This window comes from Manis javanica, chromosome 12, assembly GCF_040802235.1.
Source record: "Manis javanica isolate MJ-LG chromosome 12, MJ_LKY, whole genome shotgun sequence".
NCBI lineage: Eukaryota > Metazoa > Chordata > Mammalia > Pholidota > Manidae > Manis > Manis javanica.
The window spans coordinates 18246980-18270640 of record NC_133167.1 but is presented as its reverse complement, the minus strand read 5'-3'; the positions used below and the strand labels follow the sequence as shown (position 1 = coordinate 18270640).

The 23661-nt window shown below is 42.9% G+C and overlaps 1 long non-coding RNA gene across 4 annotated transcripts in view; it reads right to left on the bottom strand.

Moving 5' to 3' along the window:
* LOC118972026 (uncharacterized) overlaps positions 1-15721 on the bottom strand; it is an 81406-nt gene extending 65685 nt beyond the window's left edge. For 2 of the 4 annotated variants that reach the window (XR_005060807.2, XR_005060805.2), the window contains exons 1-2: positions 5035-5297; positions 4287-4376 (exon numbers count right to left, since the gene is read on the bottom strand). This is a non-coding gene — a long non-coding RNA (uncharacterized lncRNA). Of the gene's footprint in view, positions 1-4286; positions 4377-5034; positions 5298-9000; positions 9055-15130; positions 15182-15522 lie in introns of those variants that run through there. The other 2 variants (XR_012123230.1, XR_012123231.1) reach the window with 2 other exon arrangements.
* Between the last annotated feature and the right edge of the window lie 7940 nt (positions 15722-23661).

Sequence of the window (23661 nt, the reverse complement as noted above, 5' to 3'; positions counted from 1 at the left end):
GACCTGATTAGAACAGATTACGGACTGAATATTTATATCTCCCCAAAATTCCTATGCTGAAATCCTAACCCCCAGTGTGATGGCATCAGGAGGTGGGGCCTTTGGGAGGTCATTATGTTATGAGAATGGGGCCCTCACAAATGGAACTGGTGCCTTTATAAAAAGAGACACAAGGAGCTTCCTGTCTCTCTACTCTCCACCATATGAGGATACAGTGAGAAGACAACTATCTACAAACCAGGAAGAGATACCTTCCTCACTGGACATCTTGGGCTCAGACTTCTTAGCCTCCACAACTTCAAGAAATAAATGTCTGCTGTTTAAACCACCCAGTCGATGTTATTCCGTTCCAGTGGCTTGAACAGGATAAGCCACGACATCAGGAGGACTAGGATGGTCCCAATTGAGGTCTACAAAGGGGGCAGGAGACCACGGCCTCTAAGAACAGGATTTACCTGAACGAACTAGAAGCCCCTCTACTGACCCTTTCCCCAAACCACCACCACAACCACCTCACCACCTCTAATACAGACTTCTTCCCATCAGGGATCATTGTGGCTGGAACCTTGCTGCCATGTGTGGCCCTGAAGCTGCTGTGGCCTGTGCTCATATCTGGGTCCACAGGAAATGGGCACAGCAGTGGAGAGGGCCCAATCAGTCTGTACCAGGGCAGATCTTAACAAGGGCACCTGGGGAAGGAGCTGACACGGGATGCATCCATAACTGGGCAGACTGCAGCCTCTAACTCTGTCTCAGCTCTGTATCTGGAAGCAGGACCAGGCTCTTTGGACTATGTCCCTGGAGTTCTTGGACCTCAAGACAGTAATGGTAGTCTTCCTTCTAATGAGGGCTCAATCAGTTAATTAAAAATTAAAAGATGTGACCACTTTCTTAAGATGATGAAGTGATTCCTCCTGGTCATTCCAGCACTTGCTCAGCCATCTGCAAGAAGGACATTCTGTTGACCGCAGCCTTTCTAGGGTGCCAGGTGTAGCTGTGGATTATTGGAAAGTGTGACCCATGCAGAGAAAAACAAAACAGGAGATGGACAGAGGAAAGGAGATGAGTAATTGCACCTGTCAGAAAATGAGGATATGGTTAAGCATAACACCCGGAACCTATGAGTTTTGTGGAGGAAAACACGAGTGAAAACACTAGGAATTATTTGGCTTCAATCTCCCCGGAGGAGGTGGAGTTGATCTTTTGGGCTCCGTGGCCTGTATTGCATTCCAGCCAACACTATTAAAAGTGCCTGCTCACACTTGGTGGTTAGCACAGCATTTCACAACCCCTGACCTGCTGCCCATCCTGCAGATACAGGGAGCTCTGAATGTGTAAAATGCTATTTTTAAAACAACCAAATAGTTCCATATTGCCCCGACTGCAGCACAGGGGAGGAGCTGATTGCCTCCCCAAGTCTTTGGCACCAAAGGGCTTTGCTGTGGATGCCTTCTTCCTGCTGTCATACCATCCTGATCAAGATTAATTGTTCCAGTTGAAGTGAGTCACTCAGAAAGGATGGGAAGGGTGGAAGGAAGAGGACAGTTTCCTTTTTTTTTTCCTACTTCAATGTTTGTTCTAGAAGATCCAGGAGAATAAAGGAGTGAAGTAAAGGAATTTAAAGTGTGGAACATGTAATAAAGGACATCAGGTGAAAAATCTATTCCAGGCTCCATGTTTATCTTCAGCTCAGTGGCTTTCAGAAGAGCATGGCCTTGGCTGGGCAGCCTGGAGGATGGGACTCTTCTCTGCCAGTTGGAGCCTTGACCTGAACTCTCAAAAACCCAGCTGACCTCATCAAGCTCCATCTGCCCTGAATAATAAGGAGGGACAGCCTCCCCAAGACAGGCTCATACACACATACACTCCAGGTATATATACTGGAACCTCCAAAGACTATTTTGGGTGAAGAAGTCATATGTGGCCCCAGAAAGAAATTAAGAAAAGGAAAATACATAGCCACTAAACTCCAGCCTGCACCACACAGGAAATAAATATTATTTGTCGAGCAGCTTCGACTTACTGGGCATTAGTGCAAAGGTTTATTCCTTCTGTGTCACATCTCTAAGGCTCAGACGTTCACATCCCCTCTGAGTATGGCCCCCTGGCTAAGCCCCTTACACTGCATTGTAGGTTAAGTGGGTCTGGGGGAAGCAGCTCAGGGTATTTGGGGAGTATTTGTAGAATACTTGTAGAGACCTCATCCAAGACCCATGATCACTACTCTTATTCCAAACTGAAAACATCTATTATCTGTGCTTTTTTCTCCATCCCACTATCTTAACAAGAGGAAGAAAGGTTAGGCAAGGGAGGAAATGCATGGTTTTGCCAATTTCATGCATTCAGTGGGAATCAAGTTGTCATGATCCACTGGGAAGAGAATTGGGCAGGGTGTCAGGAGACTGGAGCACACAGCATCCAGCTAGACCCTGGTGCATTCACTGTCTATGGGCAAATGAGTGAATGAGTTTGGGTGTGAATTCTTGGGAAACCAGGAGGCACTCAAGCAGACAGGATGGCCAAGGAATCCACAGAGGAATGAAGGGCCCAGGAGGGAGGCCACTGGGACCCAAATGCCAGGGTCCAGGGCTTGCTTGGCATTTTGTTTGGTTGTGCTGCTTTTTTGTTGACCTTTCTCCTTCATTCCTGTCCCCACTTACTTTTGCACGGGAGAGAGAAGATCAAGGATCTGGAAAGGCAGGGAAGGTATTTTATTGGCCAGAATTTGGGAAGGCCTCATATTCCTGCTTCATCAATATGCCTTACCCATTGGTTGGAGATGGGTCTTCACCTCCTGGCACCTCTCGGGCCCTGTAAATTCACGCTTTTTAATTTTTACAGAGCAGTTTATAGGCCGAAAAGAGGGAAGCTGGGGGATCCGTTGTCAGGGGCTGCATTGAGCAATGAACCATCCTCTTGGTTTACTTTTTCTTCCTTCCCTCTTTGACGCTTGTAAATGAGCATTTAGACCCTCTGAGGGAGATGGGAAAGGGCTCTTTGGGGGCAAGTCATGAAAGAGTAGAAGGGTTGTGAAGAGGCCTTCAGGAAATTCTGAGACACTGGTCTGTCTCAACTTAGTTATTTGGGTGGGGGCGGGGCAAGAGAAAATGTAGCAGATCATCTTTACAACCTATCCTGAAAAGTCCAACCTTTGAGGAGAAGGGAAATGTGTGACCTGATGATTTAAGCCAGAACTGCTTGCTGTGTTTAACAGCTCACATTTTGAGAGCAGTGCTCTGGGAGGAATGTAGTAGGATCTGAAGAATCGGAAGCTGTAGAATTCTCTGGCTCTCTGGTACTCCTCAGAGTATCATGATTTACAAGCTACATCCCCACAGCAGCTAGTCACTTAGAGATGATAATGGACAGACCAGCCAAGGCATGAGCAACAAAGATCTGAAGCTAAACTCGAGAAACATGTTCTGCATATGAGTATTAAGTAGGGGGCAAGGAAAGTGTCTCAAACTTTGTTTATCAATAGACCAAAGCTGGGAAAAACGACTAGGAGTTCAAGTGTCCCTGCCTTTTTAAAGCTTGAGAACCCAACCATAAGGGAAGGTTAGAACAACTGAGGAATGATCTTCATCATCACCCTGCCTTTAGGTGTACATTTATTAAAAGCTTAGTGGATGCCAGGCATCTTATAAGCACTTTGCCTGCATGATCACGAACCATTGCTCCTGAGACAGGATGTATTATCTGCCTCTTCTAGGTCAAGGGAAGGGGAGGTGTCTCTCCCCCATATCCTGCAAAGGAGTGGCAAAGAGGAGAAACCTCAACTTCTGCCAAGATCTAAGCTCAGTCTTTACAGGTGAGAAGGCAGACACTCAGAGGATCTTAGCCCATATTCAGACTTCCCCATCTTGCCTTCCTCCCAAAGAATAAACCAGTTTAATGCTAGTATTATGGAAGCTCCAAAGGAAGAGAGAAGAGGAAAGTAGCTTTTAGAAAAAAATAATTAGTCCTCTGGTTCCACAGTGAATTCAGGAAGATCCTAACAATGAGGGTTTGAATACTTCATCCTTTGAATTGCAATGGTTCTGTTTGATTTGGGAAGACTTCTGGGAGAAGCCCCAGTCCGCTAATGGAACCCCCTACTTCTCCTAACCCTGACCCCTTAGGAAGGCATTCTGCAAGGAACTAGGAGGACTTGAGCTCTCAGTGGGTAGCAGAGTGGGAAGAAAGGTGGCCTTAGGTCAGCATCTGCAGAGAACTACCAACAGCAGCTGTCCTTTAAGCCTAACAGGCACAGAAAGTGTGGTGTGCAATCACTTCTCTTCACTCACCTTTGATTTCTGTTGTTAAAAGCCTCTTGAGTTTTCTTAGTAAGTGTCTCACACCAGAGTTGGGCAGAGGGGAGGTGTTAAGGTTTATGCCTAAGGAAGGTGAGGAGGGAAGAAAAAATATTACCATAAAAAACATACTGGAAAAAGTAGAAATGGAAAAATTCTACTAGGGACACATTCAATATGATTAAACTATAAATTCTTCTGAGAAGAGGTGTGGAGGGGGAATGGATGGCGATGCTAATAAATAGGGCATACTTAGAATCTCCAAAAGAGCAGGAAACCAGACTCCTTCTAAGAGCAAGGGTAATGCATTTAGAGAAGTAACACCAGGATTGTCACAGACAGCCCTGCTTTGTACAACACGGCAAGGCATAGTGCCAGGACCCACGTACAATTCACAAATCCCTTGGATTATCAAGAATTTTATTTGCCTTTAGAGTGGACCAGCCTTGTATACCATAAACATTTCATTCAGGCATTAAGTTCTGGACTCTGCATCTCACTTACTTAGCACCACCCCTGCTGAGAGCCTCCCTTCCAGCCACTTTCTTTAGCTGAGCCTGATGCGATTAAGCTCCGCTCTCTAGTTGCTTAAAGCTGCAACTGTCTTTCCATATATCACTTACTCTCCAGTGTCCCCTCAGGTTTAAGTCCAGATGCTCTGGTGCTGTGGGCAGAATAATGACTCCCCAAAGATCTAGCTCCCACATCCTGATCCCAAAAAACTGTGACTATGTTGCCTTACCTTCTTTCCAAAGGAGCTTTGCTAATGTGATTCCATTAAGGACTTTGAGATGGAAAGATTATCCTGGGTTATCCAGGTGGGCCCAGTGCAGTCACAAGGTCCCTGCAAGATGGGAGAGAGGGCAGAAAAGACAGAGGTGGTGTGGTGGTAGAAGCAGAGAGTAGCGTCACGTCTTCAGGAGCGTCTCCTGCGTCTCCATTACAAGGTCAGGCCCCTTAGTATTGCCTCCCTCTGCACTGCGTCCTTCACCTTTCAGCAACCAGCACCACCACAAGTGCCAATGGGTTTGTGTGATTATTTGACTAACGTCAGTGTCCTTTCCAAGCACACATGAAGACAGGGACTCTGCCAGACTTTGCTTCCTTCTGAAGTCCCAGCCCACAGCAGGCACTTAATAAATATTTGTTGAATAAATGAGCAAACGGAGGGGTGAGCAGGATCTGAACCTCCTATGGTTCCGAGTATTCTTTAGTGTGGGTGGAAACACAGCAGTCCACCGGGGGCCCCACTGACTTGCTCTTTGCCTTTTGTTTTCCTATCTTGCTCCAACCAGACTACTTATCTTTACCTATAGTCTTAATACCTTTCTGCTGAGAGAAAGCAGAAATCTGTAACACCAAACAGTGGCTCAAGGAGTTGGAAAATTTCCTTTTTCTATGTGATGATTTGTATTCAGATTATTCTGACTTTAACTCTTGACCTGTTCGCCCCACCAGTGCACGGTGATCTTTGTTATTAGACTGGAGACCTCCTGTTGCTGTCCTCTTCTCTGAATGTGAAAAACCATCTACTGATGCCAAGACTGAGGTCTCAAGACCAGTTGTGCAATACCCCAGGGGGATCCCATTTTCAAATCATTACAACAAACTTTATTGAAATTCACTTTAACTTCAGTGCAGTCCTGCATATATTTTTAAAGGAAGCTATGGGCAATATTACAAAAAATAAAGTAAACAAGCTCTACTCAGACAGTTATCACACACCCTCACGTGTAAAACTGAAATAAAGCCTTTTGGCTGCACTCTCCTATTCCACAATTGATCACTTCTGTCTATAGAGTAAGGTTAGAAGATGCCCACAGGTGACCCTCACAACTTGTTGGGGAGGGAGACAAGGCAGGTAGCACTTATGCTTTAGTTCCTAAAGTCACAAGGTTTCCCTGGTGCTTTATCTTTGTTTCATTGGAGCCTCTAATGTTAACACATGGGAACCTGGGTAAGTATTTTTTTGAAGGAATAAATGAATGCCTGGCTTCTTTCTAATAGAGCATTTCTAATTGGCTTGCCCAACATTATCAATTACTAAATGAAGGGCCTTGGATTTGCCACCCAGCCACCTGGCTCCAAGTGCAGTACCCTTTCCTCTCTGCAGGCCAGGAGAGGACTCCTGGAGAAAGAAGAGGGGTGGTGGCGATGGAAGTTTTAAACACCGTTTTGCATTTAAGAGTGCTGTGTGAACAGTGGACACATGGCAGGAAGTTTAAGTTTCTTCAGGCAAAGAAAAGCAAGCACAGAAGCCAGAAAGCACTCAGTTTACTCGGTCCAGCAGCAGGAAGAATGTACACAATGCACACAAATAAATGAGCAGAGACACCTGGGATCTTATCCCACACCAGCTGTGGCCCCATAAACCAGAGAGAACCCCAAACCCCAGCAAGGTGAGCATATCCTGACATGGCATTCAGTCCAACTCCGGGGATTCTATAGCCCTCAGGATATTTAAAGATGCAAAAGACTTGGAAGAATATATTTCTGGCCCATTAAAGCAAGCTTATTTTAAAATATTCAACATTTCTTTATTAAAGGCAAACAGGCAGGATATAAGCTCTATAAACTTTCCAAGTAGAGAACATTGCTAGCATTCCAAATGGAGAAATTGGTGCCTTGTGTGAGAACCAAGTCTTGCCTATTTCATTTTGCAGGTGGCCACATACAGAATATTTTTCTTATAAGATCATAATGCATAATGAGCTTTTGAAAATGGAAGTTGTAGCTGGACTTTTCTTGCTGCCTCATTATTATACCAGTTAGGGAGGAGGTTTGTGGTTAATTCTTAGGGCAGGCTTTCCCAAAGAATACCATGTCTTACAGGCAGGGCTTTGCAATGCCCTCAAATTATACTGCATATGATGTCAGCTGGGGCCTCCCTATCCTACAGAGATAAGCCTGTCTCTCAGATTTGCAGGGCCTGGGGTAAGACTACCAGTGGAGATTCCTGGTACCAGCCCTTTCTCTTCCCATCCTAGACTCCATTCAGTACCAGGAGGGGCTCACATGTATGAATGTAGACATCCTAGGGTCCAACACCCAGCTTCCATCCACATCCTTGCAAACAAAGTTCCACGGACAGTCCTTCAACCCAGAAGTACACACAGTGTTGGGGTGACCCACTCTACAGAGGCACATAGGCAATAGGCCTTTGTTGTCCTAGGAAGCCAGCTGGGAACCACCTGACAGGGGATTGCAGGGCCCCATGGATCCGGAAGGGTACGGGTTCCTGACTTGCATATCCCAGACTCCACAAACTCCTTACTCCAAAGCAAGCAACACAGCTGAAGAAGAGCTAAAAAGGGGCTGCTGAGGTGCAGGGCCCAGAAGAGGGACTCTGGTTGCCATGGTCTGGGTGGCGCTAGTCAGATTTAGGGAGCCTTGATTCAAACTCCCCCCAAACCAAAGCTCCCACATAACATATTATTTTCTCAGGATTTGTGTATTCACAGTCCCCTGCTCAGGCCCAACTCCAGTTAAGTACTACTGCTGTTTTGCCTTGTACCACCCTAAACTTGAAATGCCACTGCTTGACAAATTTTTAGGGAAAAATATTCTCATGCCAAACATCTTATTTTTAGTCAACTCTACTAAAAACTTGAGTGTGAACAGCTCTCTTTTTATCTCTGTTTCCTTCTCCCTCCAAGGAACAAAATGAATTCTGTTCCTTTTTCATGCAAAAACTTGAGAGTGCATAGAATTGCAATACACATATGTCTGTACACAAATACACACATAACTGAAATGCAGTGGAAGAGAAACAGATACATGGAGTTCATCTGAGACACACCAATGGCAGAACAAACCACTGAATGTCTACAGGGTGCAGAAGGTCTCTCAGGCTGTTCTAAGTCCTGGTTGAGTTGAGTTTCCTTTGGAATCCACAAAATGTTTCTGATGAGAAACACTCATCACTACTTTTATTTGAGCTAGCTAGAAATTCCATTTCTTGTAAAAAATACTGGTTTGTTTTCCACTATTTTCAAATAGGGAAACTGAGATTTAGAGAAATTTTGACTTGCCCAAGGCAGGCATCCACTGTTTGGCCATAAGTGAAACAGCACACATGACTATAATTTCTGTGCTCTTTCCCACTTACTCACCTAAAACCGCAAATTCATTAGATATTATGGTCAATTACATCATGGTTAAGCAAATATCTATTACCTCTTCTACCCACAACATGGGAGAACGATATCTCTTTGTTTCTACCTTTCATCCCAAGAAGAACATGCCTGATTACTCCAAGGAGATGGAGAAACACATGGAGTAGACAAAATCAACATATAGCTTGCACCAAGCCCAGCCAAGCCCAGTTTAGATCAGCTGAACCCCAGACAGCTTGCAACTTGCAGGCACCGGAACAAGAAATAAATGCTTACTTTTGTATACCCCTGAGACTTGGAGTGGTTTATCACACAGAATAGATAGATATATAGATATGTAGATATATAAATAAAGATATCACAAGCAACAGTTTCACCAAATGTTTCTCCACTGAATAACATGAGTCACCGAGAAGTTTCCTAGCTATATAACACTTAACCTGAAAGCCAGTGGCACACATGGTTGGTTTTCTGTTGCCCTCCAGTTCTGGTACCAATGTTTTTATGACTCAACTTTAGTCATTTATGCTGCAGCAATAAACTGCCTGAACATCTTGTTGGCTTACAACAACAAAGTTTCATTTCTCACTGACCTTCACCCTGGCTGCAGCTCTTTTCCATGGATCTTCTTCATTCTGAGATCCAAGCTGAAGAAGAAATCCCTCCCTGGAACATACTATTCTTGCAAAGAAGGAAAAAAGCATCTAAACCTAGTGATTCCTTTTAAGGCTTTTGCTCCAACGTAGCCACAACATTTCTGCTCACATTCCATTTGGCAAATGCAAGTCTTATGACCAAAGCTGATCTATGGAGTAGGTATGTGTAATGCTCTCAAATAGGTCAAGAGGACTGAACTGAGAGCTGTAACACTACAATACCTACCAAAAGAGGAACATCTTCTTTATTCTTCAAGGAGCAGCTAAAAGTGTCATCTCCTCAGTGTCACTCTGTTAGCACATTTTTCTGCCTTTTCTATTCTGCAGCACATTTTACAACATGGAGATATATGAAAAAATACTTTCAGGGCAATGTACTGTCACCCCTATTACTTGGTGAGCCTTTGAGGGCAGGGACTATCCTTTACTTTATTTTATTTTCCCCGGATTTAGCACAGTCTCCGGAACTTCATGTTGCAGTATTAATGTTTTCTTTAAAAATATTCGATAATTATACATGGAATCCATCATGACATCCAAGGGATGTTCAGAGAAAGTTATACAGGAAGGGAAGAGGGAAGTCCAAAAACTGTGTTTTGCATTTTTGGAGTTGATATATGTATACAAATATAAAGTAGATAAACAAGGAAAAATATAGAGTAGACAACAGAATTTAAAAGCTTTAAGTTTGGGAGACACGTCCAAGGTGGAGATATAAATTTGGCAATTGTTAGCACATAGATGGTGTTTAACGCCCTTAGGCTTGGTGATATCACCTAGGGGAAGAATAGAGAAAAAGCAGAGGTTCAGGCTCTATTTCCTGTTTCTTATCTCATTCCTAACCTGCCTCAATTGTTTCCTTGGAGAAGCCCATTGATTTCCTTAGAGATCAATCTTGAGTGAGCATAGGTTTCTCACTGGAATGGGAATATATGCATAGTGTCAAAACTCTCCATTCCATTCTCTTTGTACCCTTAGGCTTCTCTCAGCATAAGGCTGGGCTGTATTCTTAGAAGGGCCCTCAAAGGGCATTCCCTCTTAACCCTGGGACTCCTGCTGCGCGTGTCATCCCTGTCATCTGTCCATCACTCTGTTTACTCCTCCTCTCCATTTGTCATGTTGGTAGAATGTCCAACCTGGACTGAATGGGTAATAAGGGCCAGGCACGATGATGCTAGATGCCTTGCATATGTTTTCTCATTGTATTCTCACTGCAACCCAGTGAGAAGGAGACGTTGACCCAATTTACCAATGTCATATCTGAAGCTCAGAGAGATTAGGTAATATGCCTAAAGTCACAGTTAGTAAGGAGAAGGACTTTTGAATGGAATCTCTCAGTGAAGAGTCCAGCCTCTGTGCAAAACACTGAGCCGCCTCAAACACAAGGAACCCTTGGGAACAGCCTTCTGGAAGGAGATCCTTGTACTTTGCAGATGAAGAAACTCACAAAGACACAGACAGATAGATAAAGATGTTTGGAATTTTTTAAAAACTCAGTACACAACTTCTTACCTTCTTAAATCGGAGATGATAAACAACACAACTTAATCTTTCCCTCACACATTTATTTTATGCCCACTCTGTGCCCAACATTGAAGCAAGAGCAATATTTTAATTTCAAACTATTAAAATTAATTTCTGTCTCCAAAACTCTGAAGAGTTTATAATCAAGCTGAAGATGGATAAGTAAGTTCCATGTGTGCACATACGTACACATGTATATATGAAACAAGGAAAGATCATATTAAGAGGAATAAGGTAATTCCTTTCAAATGTTGAAGGCTTTCTAGTTTACCAATTATGTGTTATATCATTTGATCCTCACAATAATTGTCACTGTTTCATAGATGAATAAACTGAATCTTGGAAAAGGTCAATACTTTGTTGAAGACTACACAACTAGTATGTGCTCAAGTTGAGAAACAAAACCCATGTTCTAATCCAATGTTCTCGCTGGTAATGTGATGCCCACTCAGTGCTAGTACAAAAGTCTCTCCCACCCGTTAAGACTTCTGGGGGAGGAGAGTCCGCTCCCCCCTTCAGTCACCCAGGACCCCAGCTCCTTGGTAGGAATTGAGTCCCGGTGTTCATTTGCGCTAAGCTGGGCTGTTGGGTTTGGCTGGGTGTTGCCCAAGGGAGGGGGTGGCAGGCCAGAGAATGTGTCTGCTTTGCAGCTCCTGCCAGCCCTGGAGAGCTAACAGTTTCTAAAAGAATTCTGGGTTCTCAGGAACACTATTGATAATGAGCTTGCTCATTTTTAAAATGCTGTAACCAGATATTCTAAGAAAACAGACTTTGTTCCAGGAGTGCAGCCATGGTGTTTGGGCTTAAGCTTTGGGGTGGTTGTTTAAGATGAGTTTTCAGTTGGCCTGCCGACCTGCCGCTAGCCTGAGACGCACCTGCACAGTCAGGCTATTGTACTAATAGAGAAATCTCTGGGCTCCTCAAAGCCCAAACATGGCACATTCCAAAATGGACTTTTCCCCTCCTGGGACCTTGGTGAGAACGCAGTACGAGCACGCATGTGCCTGTGTGCATGTGCCTCTGCGCCTCAACTCAAAGGAAACCAGCACTGGGATTACATGGAATCCCTCTAGCCTCATTCAGGCCCGGAGAACCGTACAAATACATTTGGACTTAAGGTGAAAATCCGAGGCTGAGGGAAAACAGGGGTGTTGAGCACTTCTCTGGGCTTGGGAAAGATGCAGTGTTCCTGGAGGCAGAGTTTTGCCTGTATGTCCCCCCTCAGGAGGGCAGGGGGCTCAGCAGAGCAGTAACACTGCTCTTGCACACCATGGACAAGCCCCGGGCTCTGCTTAGAGAGCCACATTTCAGAACTGAGTGAGTCACCAATTGGTCATCTGGGCCAACCTCTGCCTCCTGGACCACATCCTTTCCATCATACCTCTCACCCCATATCTATTTCCTTAACATTGAATGAGAAAGGAAATGAATGTTTACTTCATTTAACCATGGGCCAGGGGCTTCACTTAATTTCTGATGGGAGAAACAGAGCACAACAATAGCTGACATGCATGGGAAGCATACTCGGTACAGGCATGGGTCGAAGTGTTGGACACACGCTAACTGACATTTAATGCTCACATAGCCCCAAGCAGTAGGTTGTGGTAAGCACCCTTATTCTGCAGATGGGGAGATGGGCACAGAGAAGGAAACCCAGCTAGTAAGGAGAGGAGCTGGGATTCCACCCTTCAACTTTAGAGGCCTCCATTTAGGCCCCAGCCAAACCTCCAGCCTGGGTCCAAACCAAGTTCTCCATTCCCAGCCAGGACACATGGCCTCCCACTGAGGTCATGCTGAAATGGGTTTCTTCTACTTCTTCTTCCATCTAGTGTACCCGGCAAGGGGCAGAACCAAAGATGACCTTCCCCTCCAGGGTTTGTCTCAAAGAGCCTGGAGACCACCACCTCTCAGCCTTGTATCACCAATGGTTTTAAAAACCTGCCAATTCTTGAGCTTACCAACTCTAGTGAACCTTTAGATATCTGACTGTGACAACACTGGCTTTATCTTTGAAAACTATGATATGTTATACTCAATAGTTCTATTGGATCTGGGTTCTGCTTTTAATTGGTGCTTATTATTCTCCAGAAGCTAATTTAAAAAGTCATTTCCTCAGGAGATATAGTCATAGCTGGTAAAACTGGTAAAACATGAACCCAGTTCTTGGATGATGACAGGCTGAAATTAAAGAAAAGATCTTTCAGAAATGTAAACTTGACCTCTACATTGCAATATACCTGGTTTTCTTTTAACCCTTTAAATCTTGTTTCTCACTCAGTATCTCTCCAGACTTGCTTGCCTTGAATGTTCCCACACCCTCACCCTGGCGACAGCAGGCACACACCATCTCAGTGGCCCAAGGCCTTCCAGGGAAACTGTGCCTCTACGCTACCACTCTGAACATGCTCTCTCGGACCTCCCACTCCACCGCCTCCACCTGGATGACTCCTGCTAATCTTTCAAAACTCCATCACCTCCTCCAGACTCCCTTCCCCAGGGAGCATCTTGGAGTCAGGTACACTTCCTGGCAGACCCCATTGTGTCCAATGCCTACTAGCTATATCGCACTCCCATCATGCCAGATTGCTGTTGCCAGAATCCTCGTGAAACTATGAATTGTGTATCTTTGGAGTCTGGCACCATTCCTGATACATAGCAGATGCTCAAAAAAAAAAAATGCTTGGTGAGTAAATGATACACATTTATAAATTCACTGCTCAAATATAGACTGTTTTAGAATTTTAAAGGGGCCAAGGTATACAGACCAGTCACTCTAGGTCAAACAGTGTTCTCAGTGAAACTTGAGGGACTCCATTACATTAATTCGGATGTATATCTTAACTTTATTTTTTATTTTTGTTTTAGTTTTTCACATTAGAAGATTTTTACTAGGATGATGTTTCAGAGGACTGTGGTACAATGGTCAGCATAAAGAACATGACTGATTTTAAGCATTTGGAAGGCAGAAATTAAGATTGACTATGGGTATGCATAGTAATGCTCAGATGCATGCATAAAGAACGTACACTGACCACAGAAGGCAACCATTGAGCCATTTAGAAATAGACTAGATCTATTTATATAGATATAGAGAGGTAGGTAGATAGATATAATTTATTGTTATAAGTAGTAGTGGAGAGGAAAGTCTTGAACTTAGTTTTAACACTGCAAACAGTGACAATAATTAGCAAACTCATGAGTCAGAGCCATGTTTATATAATTCCTGATAATTATAATCACATATTTGTTTGGATTATCTCCTCACAGTTTTTTATTCTCTTTACTCCCCTGTAGAGCATAGATTTCTATTTCAGAAATTCTTGTTAAATTTGGGGGACCTTCTGGTCTATTATTTTTGTTTCTTTGACTCCCTACTGACTAGTCTCAGCTTGCATTCTTTCATGCATAGAGTCAGTGCATCTGTGGGGAGGGAGACAAAGAGAGGAGGACTGAATTCAGGTAGAAAAGGGATAAAAAGTTGTCATACCATTCTTTCTAGAAGCAGGAAATTAAAAATAAAAAGGGTGTTTTGTGCTCATGTCTGTCTGTGTGCAGAAGAGAGGAGAAAATCCAGAATCAGGAAGACCAAGCCTCCTCCCTCTGCCTCTGTGGCCTTGGAAATTCTGTCTGAAATACAGCTGGCATTCACTTCTTATACGCTGAGCCTCGTGACCTTGGCTGGTACCCAGGTCTAAATTGCATCTGTGGCATCCAAATAGCTCATTTGGTGTTAAGGAGGATGGGGGAAAGGTAGGAATTAAGAAATGAGAAGGAAAAAAATGCCCCAAACTGCAAAAGTTAAATGTCCTGCCAGGTGGCTTCCAGATCATCCAGCAGCTTTATTCAAGGCTTTGAAGTTGCGAGCCAGCAGTTCCAGATCTGTAATATTTACCCTGCGGTCTCCAAAAACAAAAGTTGACAGTGTCCCTTGAAGCCAATCTCACCAACATTTCAGAATGACAGATGAGAGAGGCTGGAAAAGAGCTATAGGATGACCTGGAACTCCTCAACTGCTCAGTAAGGTTTTGTTATGCTTTTCTTACTCTCTCTCTCCATATATACATCCTTTAAATCTTGCTCTGCTTCCACCATCAATTCTTGCCCTCCAACCCAATCACGTGTTACATTATTCATCAACCCATCAGATATATCCAGAATTCACCCTGAACAACAAGAGCTAACTAAATTCTCTAGTCTGACTTCCTTAAACCAGTAGTTGAACTCTTCCACTTACATCTATGGATGAGAAAAAAATGGTGGAGCCAATTCTGTGTGTGAGGCAAAATCTCTGTCCAGCTATGGACTTATCCAGGACAGACCTTTGGGGAGGGGAGTGGGTGATGGATGAATATAAAATCCCAAAACTAAAACACACTCAAGAAGAAAAGACTATCCCCACCAACCCCTGAGAGATGCTGTCACTTACCTTTCTCCCTCACTGTCACTCATCTTTCTTTGCCCCTCAAAGTCCCACTCATCTTTCAAGGTTCTCTAAGTGTCACTGCCATCACAGTCATTCAACAAACATGTACTGAGAACGTACCTTGTTCCAGGATTGAATTAAACAAAGTCCTTGCCCTCTTGAATCTCATGTCTAGTGGAAGAGATAGATAATTAATAAGTCAGTAAATAAATAGATGACAATCATGTTATAGATAAAAATAAAGCCGGATGATCAGCATAAAGAGAAGGGGGAGTAGGGAGTTATTTGTTGCATGGACAGGGTCTTTAAAGAGATGAAGGAACAAAGAAGTCATACGGGAGAAGAACATTGCAGCAAAGGAAGCAGCCAGAGCAAAGTCCCTGTGGTAGGAGAAGAAACAGCAATGAGGCAGGTTGGTTGGACTGTGGAGAGAAGAAAGATAGGAAATGAGGAGAGAGAGAGAAGTCGGATCACAGAGGACTTTCAGAGACCTTTGGATTTAATTCACTCACTGAGCATTTTGAACAAATTAATGACATGATCTGACTCCTGTTGGACTTTGAGCTGCTGTGTTGAAAATAGACCATTTACGGGGAAGAGCTGAAGCAGCGAGATGTGAGTCCTTGTTCATTCATCCAGGAAAGAGACAGTGGTGGCTTGGACCAGGGTGATGATGGCAGAGGTTGAATTCTGGATGTGTTTTGAGGTAGAGCCAATGGATATAATTGCTGATGGATTGGATGTGAAGAATAAGAGAAAATGAGATGTCAGCAGTGACTCCTAAATTTTTGGCTTGTACAAATGGAAAAAGGGACTCATTCTTCTTCTGTGCTTCCATGTATTTTTGTCAATATTATAAAATTCTAACAACAATTTTACATGTGAGTTTCTCCCCTATTAGATACACTGTCTCTTAGCTTTTTTTGTATGATGAAACTCTAATAAAAGTTACGGACTCTTGCCAATGATGGGGAAAACACACACACACAAATTCATACAAACATTTGTATTCAATTTCAAAGATTCATTTATCTCTTGAAGGTCATCCATAGGTCCCCTAAGTGATTCATGGATCCAAGATTTAAAAACCCAGGCACTAGATTTATTTATTCTTTTAATAAATTATTATTGAGTACCTGGGATTCTGAAGACATTGAGTATGCGATGGTGAGCACATTCTAGAATCCCTTCTCAGTCTGATGTGAAAATAGTGAAATGTTAATAAGCATGTAAACAAGTAAATAATTATAAATTGTGAAAGAAGCTATGGAGAAAAAACAAAGCAGGGTGATATAATCTACTGTTACAGGGTGTGGTATAACAGGAAACAGAAGCTACCTAGGTATTATAAACAGCAGGGATTTAATACAAGGACTTGATTGTATGCATGATGGAGGGAAGAGGACAAAAGAGTAGTCAGAAATCAGCAGCACAGGAAGTCCACTGCCATCCCCAGGGTTGGAGAAGCAATGGGAAGAGATTCTGAAACCTTTATACCACCAAAAAAGGGGAAAATATCTCATTAATATTTTATATTAATTAGGTGTTGAAGTGATATTTTGGATGTATTGGGTTAAAGTGTATTATTAAAGTTAATTTCACCTGATTCTTTATTTTTCAAAAAAATATGGCTTCCAGAAAATTTAGAATCACGTGTGGCTCACACATTTGTGTCTTGGTTATATTACCATTGGATAGTGCCACCCGAGAGGTGAGCCACCTCACCATGGATGCGTTACTTTCTCTTACCTCCCATCAGTTTTCCTCATCTATAAACTGAAGAATCCTCGTATCTGTCTCCAAGGGTTAAATGGACCGACTTGTATAAAATGTATAACCTGGTGCCTGACACATTGTAGTGCCCAGGAACAGTCTTCCTTCTCTATTCCTCAGCTCAGAAACCTACCTTTAGTGATGAAAGTGGAAATATTGACAATATCCTGGCTCCTTAGAAAGGCCTGCCAAATGATGTGCCTGTGAGTCTCCTTCCCTGAGGTCTGGAGCCGCTCTCTCTGCCTTGAGGGAGAGCAGCACCTTGTGATTTCAATGTCTCAAGACGGATAATTCTGGCCCCTGTGGAATAGCCAGAGTGATGACAGAGAGGGCCTGTTTATAGAAGAGAGGGGTTGAACACTACTCAAGGATTTTGTTTAAAATTCTTTTTGTAACCACAAAGCTCTCTGTTTGGGTTTGCTGTTCTCATTAAATAAATATCTGGAGAGTCTTCAGGGATCACCCAGATATGTGTGACCAGGGTTTTTGAGATAATGAAGTCAAACCCAGCAGATTCCCAAGGTGGCTCTTATGAATCATCTGAGAATGGTCAAGAGGGATGAGATGAAGTGCTTCCCAACGAGGCCAAGAGAAAAGGACCCTTGTAAAGTGACGTGCAAGGTCCCTGTTTGCCATCACCTTGCATAAATTCCTTATGGACAGTGTTTAAGTTAATGAGAAGGCACAGGGACAAAAAGAACCAAGACATTATGATCCAGCAGGACAGAACCGAAAGGAGCAAGAACATCTTGTTAACTTCAAGTTTGACCAAGACTCAGCTTCATAGTTCGAATGAACATAAACCAATTTATGATTAGCACAGAAACATAAATTTGTGTTTTGTTATGAAGTAATTTGAAATGCTGAGGATGCAGTAGTATTTGGAGATCTAAATTTGACTTTCAGCAAATCTAAGTCACTGTCAACTCCAACATTCCAGAAGAGAAACTCAGAGTTAGGAGAAATAGGAAAAAAAATACTTGATGTAAAAGGACTCTTCTTTTTTTAATTAATGAATTTTTTAGAGAAGTTTTAAATTTATTGGAAAATTGAGCAGGAAGTATAGTTTTCTTACATACTCCCTCCTCCGATGCAGTGTACCTTATTTTTAACATCTCTGCATGAATGTGGTACATTTGCCAATATTAATATTTTACAATTAACTAAAGATCATAGTTTACATTTTACATGCTCTTTGCATTACAGTTCTATAGGTTTTGACAAATGTATAACACTATATATTCACGATTATGATGGTGTACAGAATAGCTCCACTGTCCTAAAAATTCCCTTTGTTCCACTTAGACATCTCTTTCCTCCCCAACCCCCAATCCACTGATCTTTTTACTATCTGTATAGTTTCACCTTTTCCAGAATCATATAATTTATAGCCATTTCAGACTGACTTCTACTTTTCAGCATTTATGTTGCCTCTAAAAGGAATCTTTTTTAATGCATCAAGAAGAGAGAGCCTTTCAAGAGAGATGTGGAGAATGAAGACATATAAAAGACAGTTTTTAGGCTGAGCTATTGTTTTGGCTCCCAGTGGCTGATAGACATGAAGGACAAACTCATTCTGGGGGAAGATAACCCAGTATAAGAGGAGTGGTGATGGCAGGAGGCAAGGGCAGATGCACCAACACATGGGGGAAAGAACTGGGGGTGAGGGGACCTCAAGTTTGTCCACAAAGACTAACTTAAAGATGGCTGAACCCTAAAATGAAGTGAAGTTTGGCCCATCTCCTCCTTAATAGAGAACATAACCCACTTTCCAATTTATCCTGGGGACAGGAATGTAATACAATAACATTCAACCTATTATTCCATTATATTGGGTTTTTTTACTTGCCTAGTTTAAATTTCCAATCATTGATTCAAATGGGTAACTTGACCCTACAATGGGTCAGACTGATTATTTATTTTTCTAGATCATATTTTGTCTATTGCCATCATTTTCTAAAGCCATATATCCCAGCTTCTTTCATTAGGGGATCCTCCCTGGAGTACAGGGAGAGCTGTCTTTAAAAAATAAATAAAAATGCCTCAAAGACAGAAACCCAAAGCAATAACACTTTTTTAAGCAAAATTTAATTCAGGGTCTGACATAATTTCTCATGTCAGAAAATCCTGCTGAGGTGAACGTTGACAGGAGGCGTGGGTGAAGATCTTTGGGCTGGGTATTAGTACAGTCTGTAATAAAAAGAGCTGTGCGTTCACATACTAAATACCTGTCCTACTACCAAAGCGCTGTCCACCCTTGAAGATTGCCATCAGACAAGGGCCACCAGGTAAGCAATGGCCTCTCAGTTATTGTTCTGAATTTCCAGGGCCACCCAGTGTAGATTAAATGGAAGATCCAGGAGTCTCACCCAACTGGTAGCACAGCTCATGCTCCCAACCCCTAGTGCAGCCTTTGACGGTCACACCAGGAGAAAACCTCACACTCTGTGTGGTCTTTGCCTCAATGAGCCAGTGACATATGCTCAGATCTTTCTGAATAGCACACTTTAGCAGTAATGGACTGAAGGGGCAAACACTTCCCAATCTTCTGCACTTTGGGATAGTGTCAGATTTGGAGGAAGAGGCAGGCCATCCCACTAAATGTCACCAGGGAAATAAAATATCCTGGCTATGTGATAAAATATAATTTATCAGAACTCACCTCAAAAAGAGTACCGTATGTGCTCAGAAGTTATACTAAGGCACTGAAGGGGCAAAGGATGCAAGTTTGGGGCCAGAGTAGAATTGCCAAGGAAAATAGAATAGGGGCTAAATGTCTCCACCTGGGGTCCCTTTTCTCCAACTTCCCTATCCCCTATCTACTCTGTAACTGTAAACAGCATTTGAAGGAATGCCAAGTTATCAGCTTAGAGAATATCAAATCTTATTCATTTTCCTTGGATCCCTTAATGTCTGCTTGGCCCTGAATGAAGTCAAAGGCCCATATTAAGATGCAACTTGAAAGGCAATGCCATCCAGTGCAGGCCTGCAGCAAGATTCAATCAAAAGGTTTGCTCCTTCTAGTTCCCTATTTGGAATTTTTCTTTTCCTCCATATCTGCCTTCTAAACTCTACCTGTCTGTTAAGATCCAGCTCAAACACATCTCCTCCAGCAAGCCTTATCTGGAATTAATTCATCCCTTCTTATAATTACTTGTATGTAGAAACAAAGAAAGTATTATGAGACTCTAGAACAAGGTACAATGTAATATCTCTCACTAGATAAGTTCATGACCATCAGCAATATCTCCTTTTCTATCTTTATGTAGGACTCATTCTGAGTACCACAGGCCACACAAAGAAGGTACTAAATAAATGTTTTTACACTGTCGTTGGTGTTGATTCAGGGCTACCTGGACTGCCACCCGTTCTCCAAATTCACCCTCTCAGAGAAAAAACATGGTCCACTCCTCTATGACCCACATCAGAATCTAAGAAGCCAGTGTGTGAAGTGAGGAGGTCCAGGAGCCTTGCGCTCCAGAATGCAGACCACTAGGCCATGGCGTTGAGTCTAGCTAGCATTCACCTCTCTTATCTTAGGAATAGCACTCTGGTTTTCCTTTGGGAACACTCCTGCCCATTCTTCATTCAAGTAGTTCCTCTGTGGCTAAAGCTACACCTCAGTTGTAGAGGTAGGAATATGACTTGGACCAGGCCAAAGTTCCATTCCCTTGGACAGAGTGTTTACTTCTCTGAGATGGCCACAAGATCCAAGCCAAATCAATGAGATGCAACCTAGGATTTTTGCTGAAACTCTTGGGGGAAAAGGTGGTTCCATGGCTTCTAAGCTCTGAGATGGAAGTGTGGGCTGCCAAGGGCCATTCTGCTAGAGTCTTCCCGAGAGTAATCCCAGCATGAGAAGGAAAAGAAAGCTGACATGGGGTGCCAGGAACGGTCAGCCAGATAAAATACAGGAAGCAATATGGGATGTAATTTACTAAAAATAATTGTTGTTTCTCTGGAATTTAAATTTAACTGAGTGTCCTATATTTTTATTTGCTAAGTATGGCAACAACCTAAGCAGCAGGAAGCCTAGGTCTTATTGACTGCTTTTGAACCTCTGCATTTGTCTACATCCCTGGACTTCTCAGCTATGTGAAGCATTACCTTCTTGTTTTTGCTTAAACTAGTTGGAGTTGGGTGTCTATCAACTTGCAATGTGAAAGTTCCTCCTCATGTAGAAGCTCTGCCATCTTAATGACCAATAGTATCCTCTGCAAAAAGAAAATATCCTTAAGAAAGAGTCATAAGTTAGAAAGGTTAATGGCAGAACAAGGAATCTTTGCCAGCTTTTGGGGGCATGAGAAATACTCAGATTGTTAATAACTTTTGCCTGGGGTGGGTGAGTAGAAAACAAGCCAGTGACAATGCCATGTGGACTAGGATGGGAATACTGGGGGGACCGCCAACTGCACAGGCTGGGATCCAAAGAGAATCGCCACTACCAGAGCAATCAGCTTCATACATTACTGCTTATCCCCCAAGAACAGCTCACCTCTAAAGATTGCACCCCTACCTTAACTTCTGGGCTATTTACAGAGAACAAGAGTACGCTCAGATCTCCAACACAAGCTTCAAGTGATGAAAAGAAGCCAAAATGTTCTTGCAGTTTGAGGGGGTAGTGGGGGAAAGGGAGGGGAGGAAGAAGAAAGATTTGTTTCAAAAGAGCCTCTGTCACTTGCCACCCCCACCTAGGACAAGGACAAACTGAGGGCAGTCTGGGTGGGACAGCAAACAGAAAAGTGTCTCTCTGGCACCTGGAGGCAGGCAATCTGATCCAAGGGCCCTAGAGACAGAGCTTGAGGACAAAGCTTTGCGGGGGTGGGGGAGGGCAATGAGTTATGCAGATTCCAAAGCCTTTTTCCCCACCCTGCCCTGTCTCCAGGCGCCAGCGTGTCAGACCACTGCAGACCAACAGCAGGCTTAAGACTGCCAGGAGAAATGACAAGGGTGTTTATGAGCTGAGGAGGTTTCCACCAATCAGACCGGGCAGGGCTGTGGAAGGTCTCCCTCTTCTCTCCTTGAAGTCTGATGTGTTAGCCAGAGCCTTAATTAAGCAACTTCTGTGTGCTGGGGTGCTGGGTCTGGTGGTCATTTAAATTCACTTAACAATCATTTTTCTGGTTTTATTGCAAAGCCTTTTGGAAAACTAAGTCAAAACCAGTATTATCCCTATTTGGGAGAACAGGAGATGTGGATCACCTTAGATGACACAGGACATCAGTGCAGAGGAAGAAAGATTTCTGCACCTGTCATCATTCCCAAGGCAGAAATCACTTGGTGGCTCACAGGTTAACACTGGGAAAGAAACCCTCTTTGAAACAGGTCCCTGCAATTAACTATAGAGTCAAGTTTTTATTATTGCTTTCAAAAACTAGAAGTTGTACTGACTGAGTTAATACCAAACCACATAATCAATAAAAAGGGCACTAAAGGCTGTGGCTGAGAGGGTGTTTCATTCAAGTTTGGGTCAGTTCAGGAAATGTCACCATTCTTTATTGATTTTGGCATTCTGCATGGCTTGTATTTGTGTGGTTCTTTGAAATCTTCAAACCAGTTTTAACATCTTACTGGTCCACTCATTAATTATTGGATTACACAAAATTTTTGACATGTGTTCATTTTATAATTTATAAGAATTGTGGCTTTATTCTTTAACGATGACTTGGCTAAAGAGAAAACACAGAACATGGTACATCTCAGTGTTCTCTGATCCTCACCATCTGGACAGATTTTCCTCAAAATTATGAAAAAATGAAAGCTTGGCTTCTGTATCATTGCAAAGATACTTTGTGCTCTTGTCTTCTGAATGTGAGTCCCACTTCCTTGCCCTTATCCTCCTCCCATTCCCCTCTCTGTCAACCCAAACAAGTCTCAGTTCTTCCCCAGTTACACTGATATTCTGCAAAAGTTGATACTCATCCATATTTAAAGGTAGCTGAGCTAATCATTAAGTATGTCTTTCGTACAGAGTTTTTCTAGCATGTTGCCAGGGAACAAAGCCCTAAGCTTAAGAACAGAATTTCTGCAGGTTAAGACTTCTAAGAGAAAATCTTAGGCCGTTTTGTGGCAAAGAATAAAGGCTTTTTAGAGTCCCTGAAATTAGATTTTATCGCTCTGTCCAAGCCTTTCCTGCCCCCTCCCCTGCAAAGAAAGAATATAATTTGAGTAATGACCACCAAATAGGCAGAGCAGGCTATCTATTCTATATATGGAAGAATCTATATATGGAAAAATGACTTGAAGGATAGTGTTCTTTCTGCTCTAAGAGTGTTATTTGAGGTATAACACTCAACATTAAACAAAGAACAGACACACGGAATACACACACTGAGTACACAAAGTGCAAAAGAAAAAAACGTTACTATGTAATTGACAACGGTGAGTATATTAAGTGTGAGTATGGAGAATGGCCACGAGGCAGCATCAGCTTTCCACTGCTACCTGCTCTGGAGAGAGGATTATGGGCTTTAAGAAGACTTTGCCTTTCAGAGGATTATTGCCTTTCCTCTCCTGGCTCATTGTGATCTCTCACCTCCAGTGGCTAAGTTTGGCTTCCTGCAACCAAACCTGAATTTTCACACTGAGCACATGGAGGACAGGACAAGTATATTTTCTGAAAACATGTATAATGGGAAAGCTCAATCAAATCAACAGGTACCACTCCTGATGTTACCTCTCAACACTGTGTAACCTGCCCACTCTGATCTATAATTAAATTATGAGATAGGCTTTGAGGCTGGGACCAGAAAGCCCTCAGAGTACAGTGGCAGTGTGGACCAAACGCACCTTCCACCACGTTTAAATGGGGGAAACAGTGTATGAGGACATTTCCAGGGGTCTAGGACCACAACCAGCCTCTGAGTATTTAATCTAGG